Source organism: Diabrotica virgifera, chromosome 6, assembly GCF_917563875.1.
Source record: "Diabrotica virgifera virgifera chromosome 6, PGI_DIABVI_V3a".
Lineage (NCBI taxonomy): Eukaryota > Metazoa > Arthropoda > Insecta > Coleoptera > Chrysomelidae > Diabrotica > Diabrotica virgifera.
Genome location: NC_065448.1, coordinates 16,018,463 through 16,043,831, shown reverse-complemented (window position 1 = coordinate 16,043,831; position 25,369 = coordinate 16,018,463). Strand labels below are relative to the sequence as shown.

Here is a 25,369-nt window from a genome sequence, read left to right as displayed (position 1 = left end):
GACTTGAGTCACTTTACAGCCTAATCTTTCCTACTACATTGACTTTAACTGTCTTAAATTAGATTGAATCAAATTGTGTGTACATATAATGATACTTATAATACAGGGGCAATATTTCAATAAACGGATGTTGTTATAGCCTATTAAATTAAACAAAGATACGTTTACAGTGGACAGAAGAATTAGTCGATTGTAAGCCATATAGTAGGGGACCAGACGCAACTATGCTAAATTTGCAGTTACTCGAGCGTTATGGGAATCTTTTTATTTATAAAGATAATCCCTAAACCCAAAAAAAGTTCAGTTTTCCATTTCAGTGGAAACTTTCCATTTTTTTAAATTTAATTTTCCATTTCCAACAATCGTTTTTTCCGCTTATAGCCCCATTTGTCCATAATTAGAAAAAATGTCTCGAATAAAAGTTACCTATTCTTACGTAAGGAATCCAAATTTGCAATAAAAATGGGGCCTGATATTTAAGATTTTAATGTAACCCCCCACCCACCACCGTAGGTGGTCGTACTTGATGTCATTCGATAGATTTTTAAAGAATATTAAACACGTGTTTGTCAGTTTTTTGATCTGATGTTCATTTCGCGAAATATCGCCGGGTTTTTATTTAAAATTTTAAAGTTATCCCTACCCCTCTCCGTGGGAGTCGTGATTGGTATTATTCGATAGATTTTTGATAAATATTGAACATGTATTTTTCAATTTTTCGATCTGACGTTCATTTTGCGAAATATTCGCTTTTTTGTGAAATTTTGTGAATAACCCTCCCAGCTAACAAGATAACGTTACCTTAACGTTAAATTTAGGTTTTTTTTGTATTGTTACGTAACATCTATCAAAAAATGACGTTACTCATACGAAATTTTAATGCGTATATTACACGTTTGAATTTATTCGTTTCTGAAACGTGGCTCTTTGGTAGATATTGTATTTAATACGTATGAATTTATTCGTCCCTAAAACGTGGCTTTTTGGTAGGTATTTTTGATGAATAATTTTGACAATTTTTTTTATACAAAAATTTCACTAATACTGAGAGCCTTTCTGGATCGTTTTTAGTGTTTTGTTGTTTCTTTTCTTCAGTGTTGTGAAAGTCCTAGTCTATAAATAGCAATGCTATAATAATATAAATAATATATTATATTATAATCATTTCAAGTAAAGATCTTTGTTAGCAGGTTTTTCTTTCTGAAATGCAAATATATGTATATCGGTTGGTAAATCGTCAAACGGGCTATAGGAAACTCAATTACAAATTCGAAACTAAGTAGTGAATGTCTACTTCCCCAATTATTTTACATCAATAGTCATGATATACTACTATTTGTAAAGGACTGAAATTTGAATTGAAAACAAAAATGTTAAAATTGTTCTACGAATTAAACACATTCCAAAATTTTGCAGAAATATATTCCATTTGCAGAGTATTGTTGCAAAAGTTAGGCCACACGTAGTGCAGAATGTGTATAATGGGTTGCGTTTTGTAGCATCTCGTCCATCATAGTAGTGTGAGTTGTAAAGTAATTGTTTTAGTAATGTGTGTGGATAACTGTTAATAAATATTTCAAACAATTTTCTGATTTTTGAGGTGTTTCTAACTTTGAACTTTTGATTTTCTTTCGTGCGTATTACTTTAATGTCCAAAAATGGTACGCTGTTTTTCAGCTATCAGTTCTGAATCATATCACAATTGCATCTTATCATTAAAAATCTTCGGACATATTTCCATCTTCTCTGTTTCGATTAGTTCCATAGTAAATCTGATAGTCTTTTTGAAACGTTTTTCACTTCAGGTACAAGTAAAGCACCAACAAAAATAACTTATCAGGCCCGATCCTAGTGATTTTACCACCCTGGGCAAGATCGGCGACCGCGCCCCCTTCCTTACTCTGAAAATTTGTTACCCTGGGCAGCCGTCCAGTTCGCACACACCTGGGCCGGCCCTGCCAATAATATTTGAACCATAAACGTTCTAATTTTGCCTAACTATAATATATTATATGCCTACTAAAATTTCTTAGCATCTTTATGGAAGAATTTACATATTCTCAAATAACTGTTTTACTACTTTTGTGAAGCAGTCTGTATCAACGTTGATTACTAGAAATTTTCAAAAAACTCATCCTTTCTTAATGAATGTCCAAGCAAATAATAAAAACTGCATGAACAAATGATTCCCACGTCAGTTGAATTATTGTCTCCTAGCAGACAATGGACACGATCATTTGACTCGGACGTAACATATTCCATAACAATATTTAAATTAATTCTTCTTAAACAATGAATTCATGACCGCTACATTCGATCAGGATCGTAAAACTTGAACTATTTGTGCAGTGAAAGGTCACAATATTTCTCGTTACGATAATCATCAAATAAATTGGTTTATAATGGTATGAGTTTGTAAATAAGTAAACAACACTTGAATGGACGAGTGACAAAGTAATGTATGGATTTGATGATTTACTTTTACATTAATACATCTCTTTTCAATTTAAGTTCCACTATTCTTCTACACTTGTTTCGAGTCAGCTCTCATCAGGAACATTTGTGGTAGCTTGAACTGAAATAACAATAATAATAAACAATAAAAACACAAACATTTATTGTCCTAATAATACATACATTTCATTCCTTAAGGTACTTCAGCCTTCTTGTGATATTTCGCTGCTACACCATATCACCATCTTTAGAACTGCTTCCTTTTCAGTACATTATTCTTTATGTCGTGGACTTCTAGACGTGTTTCTCTGTAGGTAGGTACTTTTTGGCATCGTTCCAACTTTCCTTACCGGTTGTTGCAACCACCAGGCTATTACCTGATCAGATGGTCGATCAGTTTATGTTTTTCTCTGTACATCCTCTGTATTTTATTTCTGTTGCGACACGATTCAATTACTAGTTTACTATTTTTTTAAATGCTAATTTTAATTTTAATTTTTAATAACTTTTTCAAAATGAAATAATATGGGCTATTTAAAATTCACCTCTTTCTATACTAAACCAGATGTAATGACCTGTTCAGTCTCAGTTTATTTATGGGAAACAAAATTCCCCATTAAATAGTTACCTTATCAAAACTTATGTCAATAAATCACTTTTTAAATGAATTCGAAGACGCTTCCTAAAATTACAGAAATGTTTTCAGCTTTTAAAACACCAGATAAAGGGCCAGCCTCTTTATATCAATAAATTAGTCTTCAACGTAAAACCACAGACATGTGTTTTTAGTTCAGCCACAGCAGTCTGATACAAACCCTCGTCCCGCAAAGAATAACAAACCCTCTTACGAGATATAAGCACGCCTTTTAAATCAAAAATAAATAAATATATTATTGTTCGTTGTCTTACACTTATTGTAATTTCATTTAATTGTTTCCGTAAACCACCAACGGAACATTTCTGGCGAGGATGTCTTTTTTTTAGGAGTCTTCTTGTGGCTTGGTGAAACGAGTATCTGGTCCTTCTCAGCCACCTCCATCAGTGGTGTGTAATGGAGACTTTCTCGGATAGTTACATTTGTCACTCTGTCCTGCCACGTTGCTCCGTCTATTAACCTGTAATACGCTGTTTCACGTATGTTATGTATACGACTGTCAGATAAAAAAAGGAATACTGCGTAAGATCAAAAAAAAAGTCGAGGACATAACAACAAAAGTTGCCAAACTTAAATAGAGCTTCGCAGGCTACACTGCTAGATCAAAAAGCAACGTTGGAATGCAACAATACAACACTGGAGACCTGACGGAAGTAAAAGACCGAGAGGAAAACCACAGATTGGATGGATAGATGACATAAAAAGAACAGCCCGAACAAATCGGAAATATGTTGCTCATGATAGAGATATATGGAAGGAGTTGGGAGAAGCCTATGTCTCAACGTGGACGATAAAAGCTAAGAGGAAGAAGACGCTGTTTAACTCTAGGTTAATCCAGTTTGTTTCTGCTGCTAAAGTCCTACAATACAGTGCGTACAATATCACTGACCTAACGTAGGCCTGGAACAGCTGGATTTTCTGGGCCTTCATTAGGGGACTGGTCCTAAAAATATAAGGTTGAATTAGTCTTTTTACTAACATAGCTTTTACCTTGGTGTGTTTCGTATGCATCGTGAAGTTCAGCTTCCTGTCGAGTAGTTTTACTCCTAGTCATTTGACTCAGGGTTCGGTTCTGATTACATTTCCTCTCATCGTGAGTACTACAGGTCAATTTTGTTGCTGCGTAAAAATGATAAACTGCGTCTTTTCCGCGTTGATTTTGATCTTCCATTTTTCCGTGAATTCTGAAATTCTTCCTAAGTGATTCTCCAGTCTTAGGACAATTCTTAATACAAAATTGTTGTTTCAGACTTGCCAACAGATGCCAGAACAAACACTGCCTGTAATGCCTGATGCATTTTGTTACAGCAAGTGTTTTGGGTTTATCTAAATATAATAATTAAAAAATAATAAAGACCTTATCTTGGTATATTAAAGGTATATTTAAAATCCCTAAAAAGGGCTGTATCACAACAAAACGTTTTCGGAATCAACATTCCATCATCAGTGTTATCACAGGTTTACATGCTTTAAGCCACCAAAATGTACGGGTAAAAACCCTTAAATTGATTTTAAACAGTTGGGGTTACATTGTATAATCCGATTTTAAAGGATGTTAAAAATATTTCTAGATTAACCCCTGGCATCACATGACATCAAACATATTGGTTGGGAAATTGTAGGTAGAACCTTACATGGCAGAGTTTAGGTGACAACAGTTGTCAACTACAACTGTTGTCACCTAAACTCTGCCATGTAAGGTTCTACCTACAATTTCCCAACCAATATGGTTGATGTCATGTGATGCCAGGGGTTAATCTGGAAATGTTTTTAACATCCTTTAAAATCGAATAATATTTAACAATAACAACAGTTGTCACCTAAACTCTGCCATGTAAGGTTATACCTACAATTTCCCAACCAACATGGTTGATGTCATGTGATGCCAGGGGTTAGTCTGGAAATATTTTTTACATCCTTTAAAATCGGATAATATAATGTAACCCCAACTGTTTAAAATCAATTTAAGGGTTTTTACCCGTACATTTTGGGGGCTTAAAGCATGTCAACCTGTGATAACACGGATGATGGAATATTTATTCCGAAAACGTTTTGTTGTGATACAGCTCTTTTTAGGGATTTTAAATATACCTTTTATAACAAGATAAGGTTTTTATTTTTTGTGATTTATGGTATACAGCCAGTACAGGAATTTTTCCTTGTGATATATTTATAATAATTTAGTAATTTCCTTTTCAATATTTAAGTAGTAGTTTGAGTAATAATTTAAATATCTGTTGACGTGGGTTCGTTTTGTGTATACTTTAGTTACGATTACATTATCATACTTCCACCTTTGTGATCAACACATGCAGAAATGGTTTTCTTCTTAAATGGTGAATTTGATTGATTCTTCTATACTCTTGATGCCCGTCAAAAATTTATTCAGCGCTTCTGTTCCATGAGAATAACTGGAAAACACACGATATACATAACTCTGTCATACTGTGGGTTCAAGGTTTTCCTTGCAGCTGCGAATAAGATTCTGAATCATAGCATTTCGAGAGCCTCCTATAAGATTTCTGAACATCTATGCTTATTCTATTGGGTTGTAAATGCAAATTACCATAAAAAAATAACCTGTTAAAGTGGAGTGCTATGTTTTCGTACTATAAACATAAACATAAACATAAAGCGTTAATAAATTTGATATTTTAGTCCTTCTATTAAAATGATTTTCGTGATTCTAGATCAGATATAGATAATAGCGGTGTATAGTAATCGACTACAAATCGATGGAAACTGCTTGGTACAGATTTATACAGAATTTGATATAAATGCGGGTGAAAACAACAACTAGTAATTAACAGAAAAGCTCGTTAAATCATAAGGCACTTCGTGAAACACGCGAATTTATATTTAGTGACCTTGACTGAGATATTACAATTTTCGCTGAAATTAATTTAGACCAATCAACTGGCACTATCCACACGAAAAATTACGTCAAGAATTATCTTTCATTTGCTCCTTAAGTTTATCTCGAATTAAGAGATTGGGTTTAATTTAATTTTGATGTTAATGTTACAAGAACAATAAAAACATATATGTACCTAGATATTCACGTCAAAGTGATGACATTCGAAATGGATCTATACCTACATATTATTATTAGTTCATATCATGCATACTTTGCAACGGGGGAAGCAACGATTGCAGTCCCCTTCAATGCACCTTTTTCTTTAATAAACACTAATAAAATGCTTAAGAAAATTGCAATCATCAATGAGCAACTTTTTGTCGGCTGAATTATTACTAAGAACTTGATACTAAGGACAAACTTACTAGTATTCCTTGGGTTCAATTATTTTATGGCACAAAAAATATTAACCTATGCCATCACTTGCATTATACCCTACTTTTCACTTAACTAACTCGAAGGTTCCTTTCTCTTGAGTCTTCTAGCCAGGTCCGTGTTTTCAAGGAGCTAAATGGCCTTAACATTGATGTGTCAAAGAAGCAAACATTTGTTCGTGACTGTTGGCAAATTTTCCAATCGTCTTGTTAACAGTATCCATTTCCAAATCCCTATGGAGGTCACTGTTCCCATAGTACCAAGCAGCGTTGACAATGTTCCTTACTTTCCTTTGGAATCGTTGGATTATACACTCTTACTATCTTCTTCTTCTCGTGCCCTATCAGAATTATCCAACGTTGGCGATCACCATTGCGAAGGCTTCTCGATCTTCTGCAATATGGAATAAAAGTTTCCTGCATTTGATATCTGAGTCCATTCTCGAATGTTTTTTAACCAAGAAACTTGTTTTCTTCCTACACCTCTACGGCTCTCTATTTTACCTCTAAGGATCAATTGTAATATTTTATAGCGATTTCCCCTCACTGTGTGTCCCAGATAAGACACTTTCCAGTGTTTACAGTCTTTAGTAGTTCTCTATCTTTGTTGACATTCCTTATATATATATATATATATATATATATATATATATATATATATATATATATATATATATATATATATATATATATATAAAATGATGTTGGATAATCGAGTACAAATATAATATATATATATAATGTTCTTGAACTCCTAAGTGGAGCATAGAGCTTCAGTGAAAACGCGCCATCGGGTTCTATTTTGCGCTAGGGCCTTCACCTCATTCCAAGACTTTCCTTGACTTCTTATCTCGTCCATGATGGATCTTCTCCAAGTTTGTGCTGGGCGACCTCTTTTTCTCTTTCCTTGGGGATTCCACTCTAGGGCATTTTTTGCAATAATGGAACTATCTTTTCGGAGTGTGTGACCTATCCACCCCCACTTTCTGTATTTTATTTCATTTTCTACCCTCTTTTGTTGGGTCAGGTGTAGCAGATCTTCGTTTCTGATGGTGTTTGGCCAGAAAATACGAACAATTCTTCGTAGACATTTGTTAACAAAGACCTGCAATTTGTCTGTAAGGTATTTTGTTACTTTCCAGGTTTCACATCCATAGAGTAGAACAGACATAACATTTGACTGGAATATTCGGATCTTTGTCCTTGTAGTATATTCTCCAGACCTCCAAACAGGGTTAAGCATGCTGAAAGCTTGTTGAGCTTTTCGTATCCTCATACGAATATCGTCTTCTGTACCTCCGCTTTCTGTTATGACACTTCCAAGGTACGTGAAGTTCTCCACATTTTCAATCTGCTTGTTGTCGATATTAAATAGCGTGTTGTTCCTTGCATTTATTCGCATCGACTTGGTTTTACCAATATTGATTTTTAAACCTATTTTATTGGCCTCAGTGGATAGTGTTTCCAATTGGTCGGCCACATCCTGGAACCTTTGTCCTAACAGGCAGATATCGTCGGCGTATTCCAGATCACTTAGGCGTGTGGTTAACGTCCATTGTATCCCTTTTGTGTCGAAGTCTAGTTTGGAGAGAACATAGTCCAGAGCTATGTTAAACAGAAACGGCGAAAGCACACATCCCTGTCAGACTCCAGTAAGTACGTCAAATTCGTCACTGTTGACCCCATTGTGTGTCACGCTGCACGTCGCCTCAGTGTACAGTGACTTTATAATGGAAATTATTTTATGAGGAATGTTTCTTAGCTCTAAAATTTTCCATAGAGCAGCATGAGACAGGCTGTCAAAGGCACGTTCGAAATCGACAAAGACCATGTATAGAGGCGTGTTCCATTCAACCGATTGTTCCATTATTACCCTCACTGTATTAATGTGATCTATGCATAGTGTGACCAACTCCAATTCAGTCGAATTCGGGACAATGCTGAAAAAAATACCTAAAATCCGGGACTTTTCCTTGAAAATCGGGCCATTTGTTTTACATAAGTATGGTACTTATTGATATCATCATTTTATTGATTATTTAACATTTTTATAATTATTATTTTTAAACAACATTAAAATTTTTAAAACAGGATGACAGGATGGGTTTAAATGATTATTTCATTCATAGGAGATTCTGACCAGAGAAAGCTGCAGAAATCTAAATTAAATCGATAATTTTTGATAATTTCCCGTCGTCAAGTATATTACGTCAGATGCCCTTCGTTGCTACGAAAAAATACATTCAGTGACATTAATGACAATAAATGTTTTAAAAATTATAATAGTGATGACTTTCAACCGTCAAATTAATATTTATAAAAACTGTTTGTTTAATTGTACTAATTTGTACTTACATAAGTAAATTACAATAAAATTTTGGTTTTGAACAGTTTTATTCATGAAATAATCGCAACAAATTGCACTCGATCTCTAAAATTAATATAGAATTTTAGCCCTCGTGACACTTTGACATAATTTCACTCGCCTTCGGCTCGTGAAATTAAAACTGTCAAAGTGTCACTCGGGAAAAATTCAATAACTTTAGAGCTCTTGTGCAATTACTACTGATAATTACATTTTTGTTAATTTTTGACGTTTCGACTCCAACACGGAAATTGTTCTCATAAAGGACAAATTAAAAAATCAACTGATGTTGAATTTCCATGTAAATAGAACCTTAGGTTAATATAAAAATATAATTATCATTATTTGATATTCATGTTTTTGAATCTTCTTTTCAGAAGACGATAATTAAAATACAGAAACGGGAAAAAGTCCAGAGTTTGAGTTTTCGTAGAACTATAGTACCACGATATAAAATGCATGCGTTTTGAATATGGTATTTACCGTGTATTACACTCTAGAAATTGTCAACTTTTTTTTGTCCAACCAATTCAATTTGATGTGAATTCTTAGAAGAATAATGTATTCAAAATTTCAAAACAGAATTTTACCAAAACGTTGAAAATTCGGATGGCCCGGAAGCTTTGTCCGGGACGCCAGGACACGACTTCGTAATTCGGGCCATGTCCCGGATTTTTCGGGTTAGTTGGTCACACTATCTATGCAGGAAGATTCTGGTCTAAAACCTGCTTGATTCGCTCGAAATTCAACCTTGTTTGTTAATCTTTTATGTATGATGATCGTAAAAATTTTATTTATGACGGTAAGCAAGGTTATTCCTCTCCAATTTTTGCACAGTGTGAGGTTGCCCTTTTTTGGAAGCTTAATAATATTGTTGACATTCCTTAGTACTTCTTTATTAGTTTTTCTTGCTGTCCAATATATTTTCAGCATCTGTCTAGGAATCCACATTTCCAATCCTTCAATTTTGTTCATGATCGATACTTGTAGCGTCCACACTTCTGCACCATACAAAAGTACAGACCAAACATAGCACTTAACCATTATTTGTCTTAGTTCTAAACTGAGATGGTTATTGCAAAGAAATGATTTCTTTTTAATCAATGTTACTTTATCCAAATTCTTTGTAAAACTTCATTTTCCGTTTCATATTATGTTCCCAGTTTCTATGGACCAACATCGTTTTTGAGGGATAAAATTTATTTTACTTTATAAATAGTTGAATTTTTTCAGCTCATAAAATATGGATTTATCGTATTGCATCTAAGGAATTTCAAAGAGATGTTTACTTTTCAGCGACCTTAATGCACAGTTTTCCCGATGAGAAATGGCAGTCCTTGTACTTATATTATTACTTCAAATTTTCGTTTCTTGGGTTTTGATTTGCGTATCATTTGTTATCTTTTACACAATAGTTGAGAAAGTGTAACAATACTTGGTATAAAAATGTGTTTAATAAATAAGAAAGTTGAAACTTTTATAAAGGTTCTTGCAAAACTTTTATGAATTTTAGAAGGTCTGTCCGGAAATAGTTTCGATTTTAATTTTTTTCAAGCATTAATCAAAGACGGCTAAAAGTTAACTGTTGCTGTTGAAATATTTGTATACAGGGTGAGGCAAATAAAGGGCCTATTAGAAATATCTCGAGAACTAAAGGCAACAGAATCATGAAAATTGGAATAAAGGGGTTTTGAGAGATGATCTATTAAATGAAAATATTTTAATCTCTTTGAAACTTCCGGTTATACCGGAAGTTGCTTATAACTTCGTTTTTTTTAATGGGACACCCTGTATGTTTTTACATTTTTGGATTCTTTTCGATGTCTTCTTTCTTAAAATATGAGGTTTTGTAATATTATACAGGGTATTTTAAAAGATAATTACGTTTTTTTATTAATTTCGTAGCAAAATTAACACCCTGTAGAATTGTAGTAGTTTGACATCTAAAACTCTACTTACGTTCAAATAATTTTTAATATACTCTACTATTATTAAGAATCATTAGTATAGCTAAATTTTGAATTTTTAGTGTACAGGGTTGGTCGAAACTCGGAATGAGTATTTTCTGAGTTTTCTTAAATGGAACACCCTGTATTTTAGTATTGTAATGAAATGATATTTTATGGTACTTTTTTATTTCTTAAGTATTCCCTATACCTAACTGCTTTAATTTGTGCTTAATTGTTAGTTGCACCAACAATCTTAACTACGTAGGTATTTTGATAGCTAAATTATTATTGGTAATTTTAAGGACCAGTCTGGATTAATATGTATTTATTTCTGAAAAATTATTTGGGATTGAGTATTTTCACGGCCAACCTAATAAAATTTTACGTATTTTGTGTTGCAATTAATGTTTAGTTTGAATCACCAATAACTCACAAATTAAAGCAGTTAGGTATAGGGAATGCTTAAGAAATAAAAAAGTACTACAAAATATCATTTCACTACAATACAAAAATACAGGGTGTTCCATTTAAGAAAACTCAGAAAATACTCATTCTGGGTTTCGACCAACCCTGTATACTAAAATTAAAAATTTAGCTATACTAATGATTCTTAACAATAGTAGAGTATATTAGAAATCATTTGAACGTAAGTAGAGTTTTAGATGTCACACTACTACAATTCTACAGAGTGTGAATATTTCTACGAAATTAATAAAAAACGCAATTATCTTTTAAAATACTCTGCATAATATTACAAAACCTCATATTTTAAGAAAGAAGACATCGAAGAGAATCCAAAAATGTAAAAATATACAGGGTGTCCCATTTAAAAAAACGAAGTTATAAGCAACTTCCGGTATAACCTGAAGCTGCAAAGAGATGAAAATATTTTCGTTTAATAGATCATCCTTCAAAACCTCTTTATTCCGATTTTCATGATTCTGTTGCCTTTAGTTCTCGAGATATTTCTAATAGGCCAGTTATCTATCTGCCTCACCCTATATACACTGCGCGTCAGAGAAAACGGGCACCCCAAAAAATGGGTCATTTTTGATGTCTCGTATCTCCCAAAGCTGTTGTCCGATTTAAGTAGTTTTTTTAATATTTTTAATAGTCTTATTCTTTAACAATATCGCTGTAATAATATTGTTGCTAAACTGGTAAATTTTCATTGTATACCGGGTGTACGAATCGAACTCTGTTTTTTATTAAAGTCCGCAACACCCTGTGGAATATTCTAGCATATATAAAATACTGAAATTAAAACCCAACTCCAAGCCAAGACAGGATATGAAACAATACATTGGGGATTAGGCTTTGGAACTAGAATTGAAGCTGGAGATGACATGCTTGAATTAGCAACAGCATTGGATATGGCGATTGTTAACACATTCTTTAAAAAGAAAGAAACTCAAATTATTACCTACAAAACTGGACAACAACAATCCCAAATAGACTACTTTATGATAAGGAAAGAAGACATACGTGAATTCAAGGACTGCAAGGTAATAGTTAGTGAGACAGTAAGCTAACAACATAAGCTGCTTTTTCTGGACATCGAAGTAAAAAGCGAAACTAAACAAAAATATCGGAGAGGACCACAAAAAATCAAGTGGTGGATGCTAAAAGATGAGAAAGAATGTCTATTCAGGGAAAGAATAGTAGAAAAAATATGTTGGAACATGAAAGAAAGCCCTAACGCAATTTGGAGAAAAATGGCCAATATTAATAGAGAGACAGCTATTGAAATACTTGGGAAAACGTTAGGAAGGAAGTTTGAGGATAAAGAGACTTGGTGGTGGTCAAATGAAGTACAAGGAAAAATAAAAGAGAAGGGAAAATTATATAAAAAGTGGCAAGAAACCAGATCGGACATAGATTTTCAAAACTATATGGTCGCCAAAAAGGAAGCGAAAGTAGCAGTAGCAAAAGCTAAAGCAGAAGCGTATTCAAACCTATACGATCAACTTGATACCAGGGAAGGCGAAGCAAAGATATATAAAATAGCCAAACAGAGAGCAAAGAAAGCAAGAAATTTTAATCAGATTCGATGTATCCGAGATAAAAATAATAAAATACTAATTCACGAAAAGGATATCAAAAAGAGATGGAGAAAGTATTTTGACAGTGGACAATGAAGAATTTGACAGACAGAGTTTGGAGTTAACGGAGACAGTAACAGCAATAGTTACCAGAATAACAAACAAGTAAGTGGCTCAAGCGCTTCAAAAAATAAAGAAAGGAAATAGGAAATAGTGAAAGAGACAGAACAAAAACTGAAACAGTGGAGAGAAGCTCTGGAGGAAAAAGGTTTAAAACTTAGTAGGACAAAAACAGAGTATTTGGAATGTTCATTTAAAGATGGAGTTACTACAAATAAAATGGTATCTTTGGATGGTGAAATGATTGTGAAAAGCAAAGTTTTAAGTACCTGAGATCGGTATTACCGAGTAATGGAGAAATAGATGGAGATGCATGCAGTAGAATTAGGCCTTCATGGATGAAGTGGAAAGAAGCGAGTGGTGTGTTGTGTGACAGAAAAATTCCAATGAAGCTGAAGGGAAAATTCTATAAAACAGCCATAAGACCGGCTATGATGTACGGAACTGAATGTTGGGCAGTGAAAAAGAAAGAGGAACAACGAATGCATGTGGCAGAAATCAGAATGCTTAGATGGATGAGTGGAGTTACAAAGAAGGATAAACTTAGAAATGAGTATATTAGGGGAAGTCTAGGTGTAGCACCAATTTATGCCAAAATGAGAGAGCATAGGTAAGGATGGTTTGGTCATGTTCAACGTCGAGACGGTAATCACCCAATACAACGAACAGCTGAAGTGCAGATTCCTGAAAGGAGTAGGAGAGGAAGACCTGGGGGGAGACGATAAGGCAGGACATGTTGGTAAAGGGGATTAACATTGATATGACCCAAGATAGAATTGTGTGGAGAAATGTAATTAGGGAAGCCGACCCCGCATAGGGATAAGGCAAAGAGAATGATGATGATTACATGTTCTGTATTATATGTTCTTCCCTGATGTTGTTAAATGTTTCACAGGTATTCTGAAGCTATTTTTCTGCGTTATATGTTTGCTCCTAACTACTTAGCTTCCCTGGAAGAACCCTTGCGACGGTCTATTTTGTTTCCTTACCTTTTAGTCTTCTCATATCGTATTTTTTATTACTAGTCTTTTTTGTAACCATCTTAAAGCTAAACCTAAATTTACCATCAACAGGAACATGATCTGACCGGGATATGTCAGCACTCGATTAACTTTTAACTAATGAGCAACAATTACATTACGTTAAAGTTTTGGGTAGGATTATTTACTGTATATTCTACTGTCTCTTTTATAAAATATATTGCTTTTATGATTTCCTTCATTTATATCTACCAAGACCAATTTATTGCTTGTTTCCAGCAAAACTAAATTGAGATACCATTGACTTAGATTACAAGATAAATAAATTTAATTTATCGCACCCAATTGACATTCTTTAATAATTATATCGCTCGTTTTGCATAAAACTGTTAAAATTAGTTACTGGCACGCCATCTTAAATGATTTAACTAACAAAATATGTCCATGCAATTGGATGGGTTTTCAGTAAACGCTACAAACAACAAATGTACACTTGTACACTTATTGTTGTTTGCAATGTCAAGGTATAATTTTTATTAAACGCACTCTAACATTAAACATTTGTTTGCATAATTGGATAATTGAAACTATTAAAAAAGTATTCCTGGTAGAATGTAATCTACATTATCTTTAATAATAACTTTATGTTTAAGATCGTCATTGTTTTATTTTTCATTTAATAAACTCGTGACGCAAAACATATCAAAACTCCTTCCATTGTCTAACACTGACAATAGAAGGAATTAATAGAAAAATTTGAAATTATTTCTAGAATTGTATAGCAGGAAGTATAGCAAAAGGGGGTAAAGCTGCAGGACCACATGAAATTCCTGTAGAATTGTTGAAACTTATAGACGACGACACAATTGAAATAATGGTGAACCTCTTTAACACAATTTATAGAAGAGGCATCATACCAAAGAAATGGCTCTCCTCTACTTTTGTCACAATTCCGAAGACGAATAACGCCAGAGAGTGTTCAGACCACAGAACTATAGCATTGATGAGCCACACACTAAAAGTATTTTTAAAAATAATTCACAAAAGAATATTTCATAAATTAGAAAAGGACATAAGCGCCACATAGTTTCGATCCAGAAGTGGACTGGGAACACGGGAAGCTTTGTTTGGTCTGAGTGTATTAATGCAAAGATGTTTGGATGTAAACCAAGACCTCTACGTAGGTTTCATAGATTTTGAGAAGGCCTTCGATAAAGTCATACATCAAAAGCTGTATGAAATACTAAGAAGCAAAAACATTGACAGTCGCGACATTAACACCATATCCAGGTTATACTGGGGACAAACAGCAAAAATCAAGGTTGATAATGAGTTAACCGAAGAAATTGAGATTCGTCGAGGTGTACGTCAGGGTTGTGTGCTTTCTCCACTACTATTCAATATATATAGCGAAACAATATGTCAGGAAGCGCTCCTAGAGCAAAACATTGGTATGAACATTAACGGAGAGTTAATTAACAATATACGATACGCTGATGACACGCTAATAGTAACAGATAACCTAGCAAATTTACAGTAAGTATTTGATGGAAAACATAATGGGAGGGGAGCAAAGCTAAATGTGCAGTCACTCGAGCGCTTTGGGGACCTATTGGGTTGTGATTATTAGGTCCTAAAACCAAAAAAAGTTAAGTAAAATTTTCCATTTTAGCGGGTGCTTGCCATTTTTTAATTTAATTTTCCATTTCCATTAATCGTTTTTTCCGAATATAGCGCCATCTATCCATAATTCGAAAAAATGTTTCGAATAAAAGTTGCTTATTTTTATGCAGAGAATTCAAATCTGCAATAAAAAATGGGGGCTCCCATTTAAGATTTTAAAGTAACGCGTTTGGTACCATTCGATATATTTTTCAAAAATATTAAATAAGTGTATTTTGCAGTTTTTCGATCTGGTGTTTATTTTGCTAAATATCGCGGGATTTGTATTTAAATTTTAAAATTTACCCCCCATCCCTCTCTGTGAGGGGTCGTGTTTGGTATCTATCGATAGATTTTTGAAAAATATTGAACGTGTAGTTTTTAGTTTTTCGATCTGACGTTCATTTCGCGAAATATTCGCCTTTTTCTTGTGAAACTTTGTGACTCACCAGTTCCCTTACGCCCCGCTCAAATCGTCAGATTTTTTAAATATACACTGTTTTGCATGTATGTACTTAACTTACCTTATCTTAATCTGACAATTTCGAGTATTTTTAAGGGTAGATTTTTTTTTCGGGCCCCCCTAAACGAACTCCCCTGTGTTAAGAGCCAATATATGGCAGAGGTACATCTGCAGGGTACCACGTTTCTCCTCATATGATAATCTGACGCGCTCGAGTAACTGCAAAATCCCCGCTTGGGCTCCCCTACTACCAATAAGTATGGTCAAAAACTGAACATCAAAATGTCTAAATTTATGATTGTAACAAAGAGGCTATACACCAATGTGAATTTAACCATAAATAATCAGCCAGTTAAAAGAGTTGCGTCCTACAAATATTTAGGGGTTTGCTTCACTGATAATAATGATCAGACAAGAGAAATCAAGAGGCGAATTGAGATAGCGAGACAATCGTTTGTCAAAATGAAAAAGTTCCTATGATGCCGGGACATAAATATAAACTTAAGAAGGAGAATGTTAAGATGCTATGTTTTCTCCGTTCTGCTGTACGGCATGGAAGCTTGGACATTGAAAAAGATAAACATCAAAAACATTGAGGCATTCGAGATGTGGTGTTACAGGAGAATGTGGAAAATACCATGGACAGAAAGAGTAAAAAATCAATTTTGCTGAAGATGGGGAAGGAATGCGAAGTCATAAAAACCATACAAACGAAAAAACTGGAGTATCTAGGCCACATAATGAGAGGAGAAAAGTACTCTCTGTTAAGACTCATAATCCAAGGAAAAATCTCGGGAAAGAGAAATGTGGGACGTAGGAGGATTTCCTGGTTGCGAAATTTAAGGAAGTGGTATGGGTACAGTTCAATACAGTTGTTCAGAGCTGCAGCCAACAAACTTAAGATTTCTGTGATGGTAGCCAACCTCCGATAGGAAACGGTACTGCAAGAAGAAGAATAGCAGGAAGTATTCTTTATCATCATCATTCTGTCTTTATCAGTGCCGGTTTATCCACTGGGCGCTTGGGGCGGGCGCCCAGGGGCCCGGGCCCCGGAGGGGCCCGAAAGGACCTGTTTCTTTTAATAATAAGAAAAAATAAAGTTTGCTAAATAATCTAGGTACATATTTTCCGTAATAGAGAAAACGACGACAAAATGCCTGTGATTTCAAAATAGTCTGATTTTAAGACTGATGATTTTATAAGAACTGTGATAACTTTTAATCCAAAAAGTAATTCCTTAGAAAATTGGAAAAAATGCATGAAGCTGGAGACAAAGCTTATTATAGAAGATTATATAGAGCTAAATGAAAGCAACTTTTATAGAATAAAACCCAATGAAGGTAAAGAGAAGAGTTGAAAGGCTGATATAATATGACGCAAGTGTTAAAGCTGTTTATTGTTAACGATGCAAATTATTTTGTATTGAAAAAAATAGTTTAGATGATTTTGGATGAACCCACTGGCAACATTTAAATAGATTACTCAAATCTCACGAAGAAAGTAAATTCATCTGAACTGTATGGGTATATTAATAACAATAAATTAATGTCATCAATAATTGGAGTTATAGACGCTGGCTTGAAAGAGAAAATAGAACGCGAAGCTTACTATTGGGTAAAGGTCCTAAGAAAAGTTGTTGTCACCATTAAATTATTTGGTTTTCAAGGACAAGCTCTCCGTTGATCCCATGAGGATTTAACGAGTCGTCATAAAGGAAATTACTTAAGTTTTCTTTTGGCCTAATGCCCATTGGCATGGTGATGGTACTGTATGGATTTTTCCAGTTAGGTACCTAGTGTAGTGTGTGTTGAGTAAGTGTCTTGTTACTTTTCCAAAGTCGACGTCACTGTCTTTGCAAAGAGACGCTAATTGTATCCGAACGTCTGCGGTCCCTCCGGTGAGTACCGATTCCACAAGGATAGAAACTATTTTCGTTCATTAATTTATAATAAAAGAACAATTCTCTATCCTGGTGAGATTCGAGCTCACGACCATTTGAACTTTCGATCCAAAGGTAGGCTCTCTTACCACTGAGCCACAGTACTTTTGACATCTTCTTATCTGAACATTTACAGAGGAATGCGATTAAAGGAAAAGATTCAGTTAGCTGTCTGACCAAATTTGCAATGAATTCCAGTTAAGCAATAATAAAGACAAAAAATTAGCAGTTAAAATTGAAGCCAAGTCAGTGCAGAATAAAATGGATACTTTTGAGACAGCTCTATTGACATTGATTTGGGCAAGAATTTTAAAACCAGTGAATGCAACAAAATTAAATTGACTGTCTACAAAACACTAATAAGACCAATGCTAACATATGGCTCAGAAACTTGGTCACTTACTCAGAATGATCAAGAACTGCTCAAACGTTTTGAGCGAAAAATTTTAATACGAATATATGGTGGCATAAAAGAACACGGTTTGTGGCGCAGGCGTTACAACTCTGAGTTGTTTAGAAATTTTGGAGAACCTGACATTGTACAATTAATTAAGGTAACACGCCTTAGATGGATAGGTCATGTAATCAGGCGAGAGAAAGATGCCATAGTCAGAAAAGTTTTTACCGAAGAGGGCTGATAGGACAACGAGCAAGAGGAAGACCGAGACTTAGGTACCAAGAAAACATAGAAAATGATTTGAAATCTATTGGAATTAGAGCATGGAGAAGAGTTGCCAGAGACAGGGGCGAATGGAGGATTGTTCTGAAGAAGGCTTTGACTCATAAAGGGCTGTAACGCCACTTATGATGATGATGATGAATGCAACAAGTAAAACGTTAAAAACTGTGGACTTAACGTGTCAATTGGAGTAGAATTAATGGCATTTGTTTTGAGCTTTGTTGGAGACGTAAGAAATAAGTTAAGCAAAATTGAACTAGAAGCCAAAAAAATTTTGGCAAGGATATCTCAAACATATCCATTAGAATTAACCTTCAGAGAACAAAGAAAAGAGAAACATTTTTCAATGAAGCAGGTGAAAGTAAAACATTTTTAAAGGGGCAAGAGAGATTCAGAATTGAAGTATTTAATGTTATATGCGACAATATTACTCAAGATATTTTAAAGAGAAATGAATGATACAAAGGTGTTACATCAGCTGTTAGATGTTTTTTGAGCTAAATAAGTAAAGAAGGAGTCAAGACGTCAATTGATTCTTTATGCGAGAAATATAAAAAAGATGTTGATAAAACCAAAGAGAACTTGCATAATGAAATTGCTCATTTTTATAACGTAATGTCAAAATTTAAATAAACATTTGAATCATTTGGTTTGGTGTCATACAGGATGTAAAAACAATTTTTCCCTATATTTTAACTTTATTGAAAGTTTATTTTAAGATACCAATTTCTAATGCATTAGTCGAGCAGTCTTTTTCGGCCCTAAAAAGAATAAAGATATATTTAAGGTCAAATTTGGGTCAAGAAAACCTAGACGCATTATCATTATGGTAGTATAGAAAATGACGGACTGGAGCAACTGAACGTTGATAGTATTATATAGCAGTTGGATAATCTCAAGTCATGAAAAAAAGTGATCTAATTTTTATCTTATGTATTTTTTAGAATATGTTTGTTTGTTTGTCATGTGCTGTTTTGTGGAACTTTCTTTTTTTATATATTTTTAAATGATTTTTTGGAATATTTTTTGCTATTCTTTGCTTTTCAAAATGTATTGTACAGATTTTACAATAAACATTTATAGATAATGCATGTGTTTTCTTGTTAAAAACTGATAACGAATAGCAATGAAGGGGGCCCCTAAATATCCAGCGCCCAGGGCCCGAAGTTAGGTTAATCCGGCACTGGTCTTTATATTCCCATATGGGATGTAAAGACAGAATGCATGACGAGGAAATTCTTGAGGAATTTCTTTCGTCATTGCTCATCACTTTCCTTCATCAAGCATGTTTTCTCTGACCAGTTGGTTTATCAAAGAGCGTATTTCTAGCTGGGCTATTTTGTTCCATCAACATTAATGCCCTACCCACTTCAGACGTCCTATCTTAATAACCAACCCAGTGGAAGGCAGGATAAGGCTCGACGAGGAAGTGAGACATGGTCCTCCGAAAGCTACGGACAAAGGATATTTTATTAGGAACAAGGAACGTATTAAGTTGGTACTGACCTGCAATCGTCACCAGAGCCATAAAACAACTAGAAGGTCTGAGCCATTCAGAAACAGGGTTTGGAACAATATGCTAGAGAAGTCGTTCCTATTGTGGTTTGGACATGAAACTCGACATAAAAGGATAGGGCTTTGTAACAAATAAAAGACTTCAATCAGAGCTACAGTCGGAAAAATGAAAGAATACCCGTGAACGATCACATCAATCACATATTTTGTATTTGCTCTCTGTTTCTATAAATATTAAACGTTTGCTATAGAAAAAGACAGCAAATACAAAATAAGTGATTGATGTGATCGTCCATGGGTATTCTTTCATTTTTCCGACTGTATTAGACTTTAAACCAGTCATTTTTTTTGTAAAAATAGTCTTTGAATAAATATTCAAAATCAATAAATATTTAAAATATTGTTTATTGTATTTTTATTTCAATTATTCTAATTGTTTAAAAAGTGGTAAACTTTGTATCTGGGGCTTTTCGTTGTTTTCCTCGTAATACGAGAGATGTCGCTGATTTGCGTCTCAAAAGGTGGGTTTATTGCATCGCGATGTTTTGCCTTAAAAGAGGCAGAATGTTTATATTCCCTTCAGAGTTGTGACTGCATAATCTTCACTGATGATGCATAAGGATGCTGAAATAGTTGCTATATGGAAATGGTAGTCCAACTCTGAATCGAATATAAACAAAACCTGCCTTGAACCCTTTTTAATCTTTTTCATTTTACTCAGTTTTTGAGTATTTAGAAACTGTCTTTCGGTCCTTTTCCTAGACGAAGAGAAGGTAAATGCGTGGCCTAAGTGTCCTCTATTTGCTTTCTCCTATTTTCGTCGTCTCTACGTGATTATATATTGTAAAATCCGGAGATATGGGATGCAGCCAGAAAGCAGTTTATTAACGAAAAGTCTTAGATTTAAAATATTGTTTATTGTATTTTTATTTCAATTATTCTAATTGTTTAAAAAGTGGTAAACTTTGTATCTGGGGCTTTTCGTTGTTTTCCTCGTAATACGAGAGATGTCGCTGATTTGCGTCTCAAAAGGTGGGTTTATTGCATCGCGATGTTTTGCCTTAAAAGAGGCAGAATGTTTATATTCCCTTCAGAGTTGTGACTGCATAATCTTCACTGATGATGCATAAGGATGCTGAAATAGTTGCTATATGGAAATGGTAGTCCAACTCTGAATCGAATATAAACAAAACCTGCCTTGAACCCTTTTTAATCTTTTTCATTTTACTCAGTTTTTGAGTATTTAGAAACTGTCTTTCGGTCCTTTTCCTAGACGAAGAGAAGGTAAATGCGTGGCCTAAGTGTCCTCTATTTGCTTTCTCCTATTTTCGTCGTCTCTACGTGATTATATATTGTAAAATCCGGAGATATGGGATGCAGCCAGAAAGCAGTTTATTAACGAAAAGTCTTAGATTTAAAATATTGTTTATTGTATTTTTATTTCAATTATTCTAATTGTTTAAAAAGTGGTAAACTTTGTATCTGGGGCTTTTCGTTGTTTTCCTCGTAATACGAGAGATGTCGCTGATTTGCGTCTCAAAAGGTGGGTTTATTGCATCGCGATGTTTTGCCTTAAAAGAGGCAGAATGTTTATATTCCCTTCAGAGTTGTGACTGCATAATCTTCACTGATGATGCATAAGGATGCTGAAATAGTTGCTATATGGAAATGGTAGTCCAACTCTGAATCGAATATAAACAAAACCTGCCTTGAACCCTTTTTAATCTTTTTCATTTTACTCAGTTTTTGAGTATTTAGAAACTGTCTTTCGGTCCTTTTCCTAGACGAAGAGAAGGTAAATGCGTGGCCTAAGTGTCCTCTATTTGCTTTCTCCTATTTTCGTCGTCTCTACGTGATTATATATTGTAAAATCCGGAGATATGGGATGCAGCCAGAAAGCAGTTTATTAACGAAAAGTCTTAGATTTAAAATATTGTTTATTGTATTTTTATTTCAATTATTCTAATTGTTTAAAAAGTGGTAAACTTTGTATCTGGGGCTTTTCGTTGTTTTCCTCGTAATACGAGAGATGTCGCTGATTTGCGTCTCAAAAGGTGGGTTTATTGCATCGCGATGTTTTGCCTTAAAAGAGGCAGAATGTTTATATTCCCTTCAGAGTTGTGACTGCATAATCTTCACTGATGATGCATAAGGATGCTGAAATAGTTGCTATATGGAAATGGTAGTCCAACTCTGAATCGAATATAAACAAAACCTGCCTTAAACCCTTTTTAATCTTTTTCATTTTACTCAGTTTTTGAGTATTTAGAAACTGTCTTTCGGTCCTTTTCCTAGACGAAGAGAAGGTAAATGCGTGGCCTAAGTGTCCTCTATTTGCTTTCTCCTATTTTCGTCGTCTCTACGTGATTATATATTGTAAAATCCGGAGATATGGGATGCAGCCAGAAAGCAGTTTATTAACGAAAAGTCTTAGATTTAAAATATTGTTTATTGTATTTTTATTTCAATTATTCTAATTGTTTAAAAAGTGGTAAACTTTGTATCTGGGGCTTTTCGTTGTTTTCCTCGTAATACGAGAGATGTCGCTGATTTGCGTCTCAAAAGGTGGGTTTATTGCATCGCGATGTTTTGCCTTAAAAGAGGCAGAATGTTTATATTCCCTTCAGAGTTGTGACTGCATAATCTTCACTGATGATGCATAAGGATGCTGAAATAGTTGCTATATGGAAATGGTAGTCCAACTCTGAATCGAATATAAACAAAACCTGCCTTGAACCCTTTTTAATCTTTTTCATTTTACTCAGTTTTTGAGTATTTAGAAACTGTCTTTCGGTCCTTTTCCTAGACGAAGAGAAGGTAAATGCGTGGCCTAAGTGTCCTCTATTTGCTTTCTCCTATTTTCGTCGTCTCTACGTGATTATATATTGTAAAATCCGGAGATATGGGATGCAGCCAGAAAGCAGTTTATTAACGAAAAGTCTTAGATTTAAAATATTGTTTATTGTATTTTTATTTCAATTATTCTAATTGTTTAAAAAGTGGTAAACTTTGTATCTGGGGCTTTTCGTTGTTTTCCTCGTAATACGAGAGATGTCGCTGATTTGCGTCTCAAAAGGTGGGTTTATTGCATCGCGATGTTTTGCCTTAAAAGAGGCAGAATGTTTATATTCCCTTCAGAGTTGTGACTGCATAATCTTCACTGATGATGCATAAGGATGCTGAAATAGTTGCTATATGGAAATGGTAGTCCAACTCTGAATCGAATATAAACAAAACCTGCCTTGAACCCTTTTTAAATATTTTTACCTTTGGTTCCTATGTGGGATCGGCTTCTCTAATTACATTTCTCTATAATTTACTCAAGTGGTACCATGAATAAAGATATTATGGAACCAAATTGACAAATTCGCTTTTTGGTCGAAACTCCGTTTGCTCAGGATTCAATAGGTGTACTCAAGTCTATGCCTACTTAATCCGTAATAGTTGTTTTTTAAGATTTTCTCTTTTTCCCTCTATATTTTATTTTTATGTACTATTTTACCAGAAATACAATTATTTTCTTTTTTTCCAGGTAAGTTGGCTGAATTAATAGAATAAAATATCAGTCAGGTATGTACTGTTATAGTTATTAAGGTACCAAGGGTATTATAAGGATAATCAGCCCTATAAAGTCGAATCGTAATTACCCAAAATCGGAATGTTTGATATCTATCGCGTCATTTTTGTGTTTGGATTGGTATTCTGTAACTCATATCGTAATCGAAATCTCTGACTTCTATTTCACGCGGTTCTGAGGAGGCGGCAACCGCGCATTAACCAGTGTTCTGTGACCTGGTTGTTACTCGAAATATGACACCGTTGCCATCTCCTCAACGTTTTCATACTTTTTTCATACTATCCTTAAGTTTTGAAAAGTAAATAAAATATTAGTGTAAATACTGGATGCAAAAAGCTCAAAAGAGGATAAATGGTTTTAAATTAGAGTTAATTAAAATTGATATAAAAAAAAGATAAACTGATAAATAAAAAGATAAGTGAAAGTGAATATAAGAAGTATAAATGCTTTTAACGCTTGGTTTTATAATCAGTTAAAGTGAACTTTAAATTTTAAGTTGGTACCTTTATCAATGCAATTCATACGGGTAAATGTCAACTTTAAAGTGAACTTTAGTTAATGTTCACTTTAAGTTGATTATGAAACCGGGCGTTTTAAATCAAAGATATTTAAGTTGATGTTATTAATTCATAATTATTAATAAATTATTTAAAATTGATATTACTAATAATATGCAATCTTTAAGATACGACTCCAGCTGAAATAACTGCTAAACAACTTTTCCCAAAAATGGCATCTTTTCTATAATTTGTTGAGACTATGAGCGTTGACTGATACATATACAAGTAGGTATACTGGTATAATATACAAATATATATTATATATTTATCAATCAACGCATAAGAAGTCTATTGTATGCTATTCTCGTACATTATACCATTGATTAAAATTGTACAAGAAATAAAAGCGAAAACAGTATGGTAACACTGCGAGCGGCAAACATTCAGATGTCACATAGCAAATAAATAAGGTTAGGTCCTACAACATGTCTAAATTAAATCTAAATCTACCCTCATCTCGACAGGGTAAATGCTGTCGAAGTGATTTCTGTTCACTATTACGATTGTAGAGATTCCGAAGTAGTTATGGAATGCGGATTTGGACTATTTCTATTCGACTTAGCCACTTCTATTCGATTTTACTGATTTCTATCATCGAAATGAGTTACAGAATAGGCTTGATTAACGCTTGAGGTCAATGGTGTATATACTGAGCGCCTTTGACCCGAGGGATGGTGCCAATTGGCTAAATTTTTATAAAAATAAATCAATATTTTTATAATCTTTAAATATAATATCACTTGGTTTAAGAGGGGGGTGATCGCCCCCATCACCCCTCCCTGGATCCGCCACTACTTAGTGACCACTTAAGGGTGAATATTGTGCTATTAAAGTAGCATTAATGCAATAAAATGCGTGTAGGTGGCGAAAATATGCAAAAATTGATTTTGGGCCGCCACTGTAGCTTTGGGGCGCAAAGAATGTAAGTAAAATGTGCATAGGCCATAATTTGTAGGTTACACTGTGTTGTTTTATTTTACATAAGTACTTTATCAATAAAACGAAGAGATGACAAAATAAAAATCAAAAACTGGAGCCCGCCAAAGCATATATGAGGTTTACGGCGCCATTGTGCCGTAACGGTTGCTTATACGAAAAAAATGAGTAGGACCTAATTT

The 25,369-nt window shown here is 34.1% G+C and overlaps 1 protein-coding gene across 2 annotated transcripts in view; it reads left to right on the top strand.

Annotated features, from left to right (window-relative positions):
• The window catches only part of LOC114325370 (potassium/sodium hyperpolarization-activated cyclic nucleotide-gated channel 2), a 571,529-nt gene that overhangs the window by 72,342 nt on the left and 473,818 nt on the right, over window positions 1–25,369 (top strand). The gene's annotated exons all lie outside the window — the stretch shown is intronic.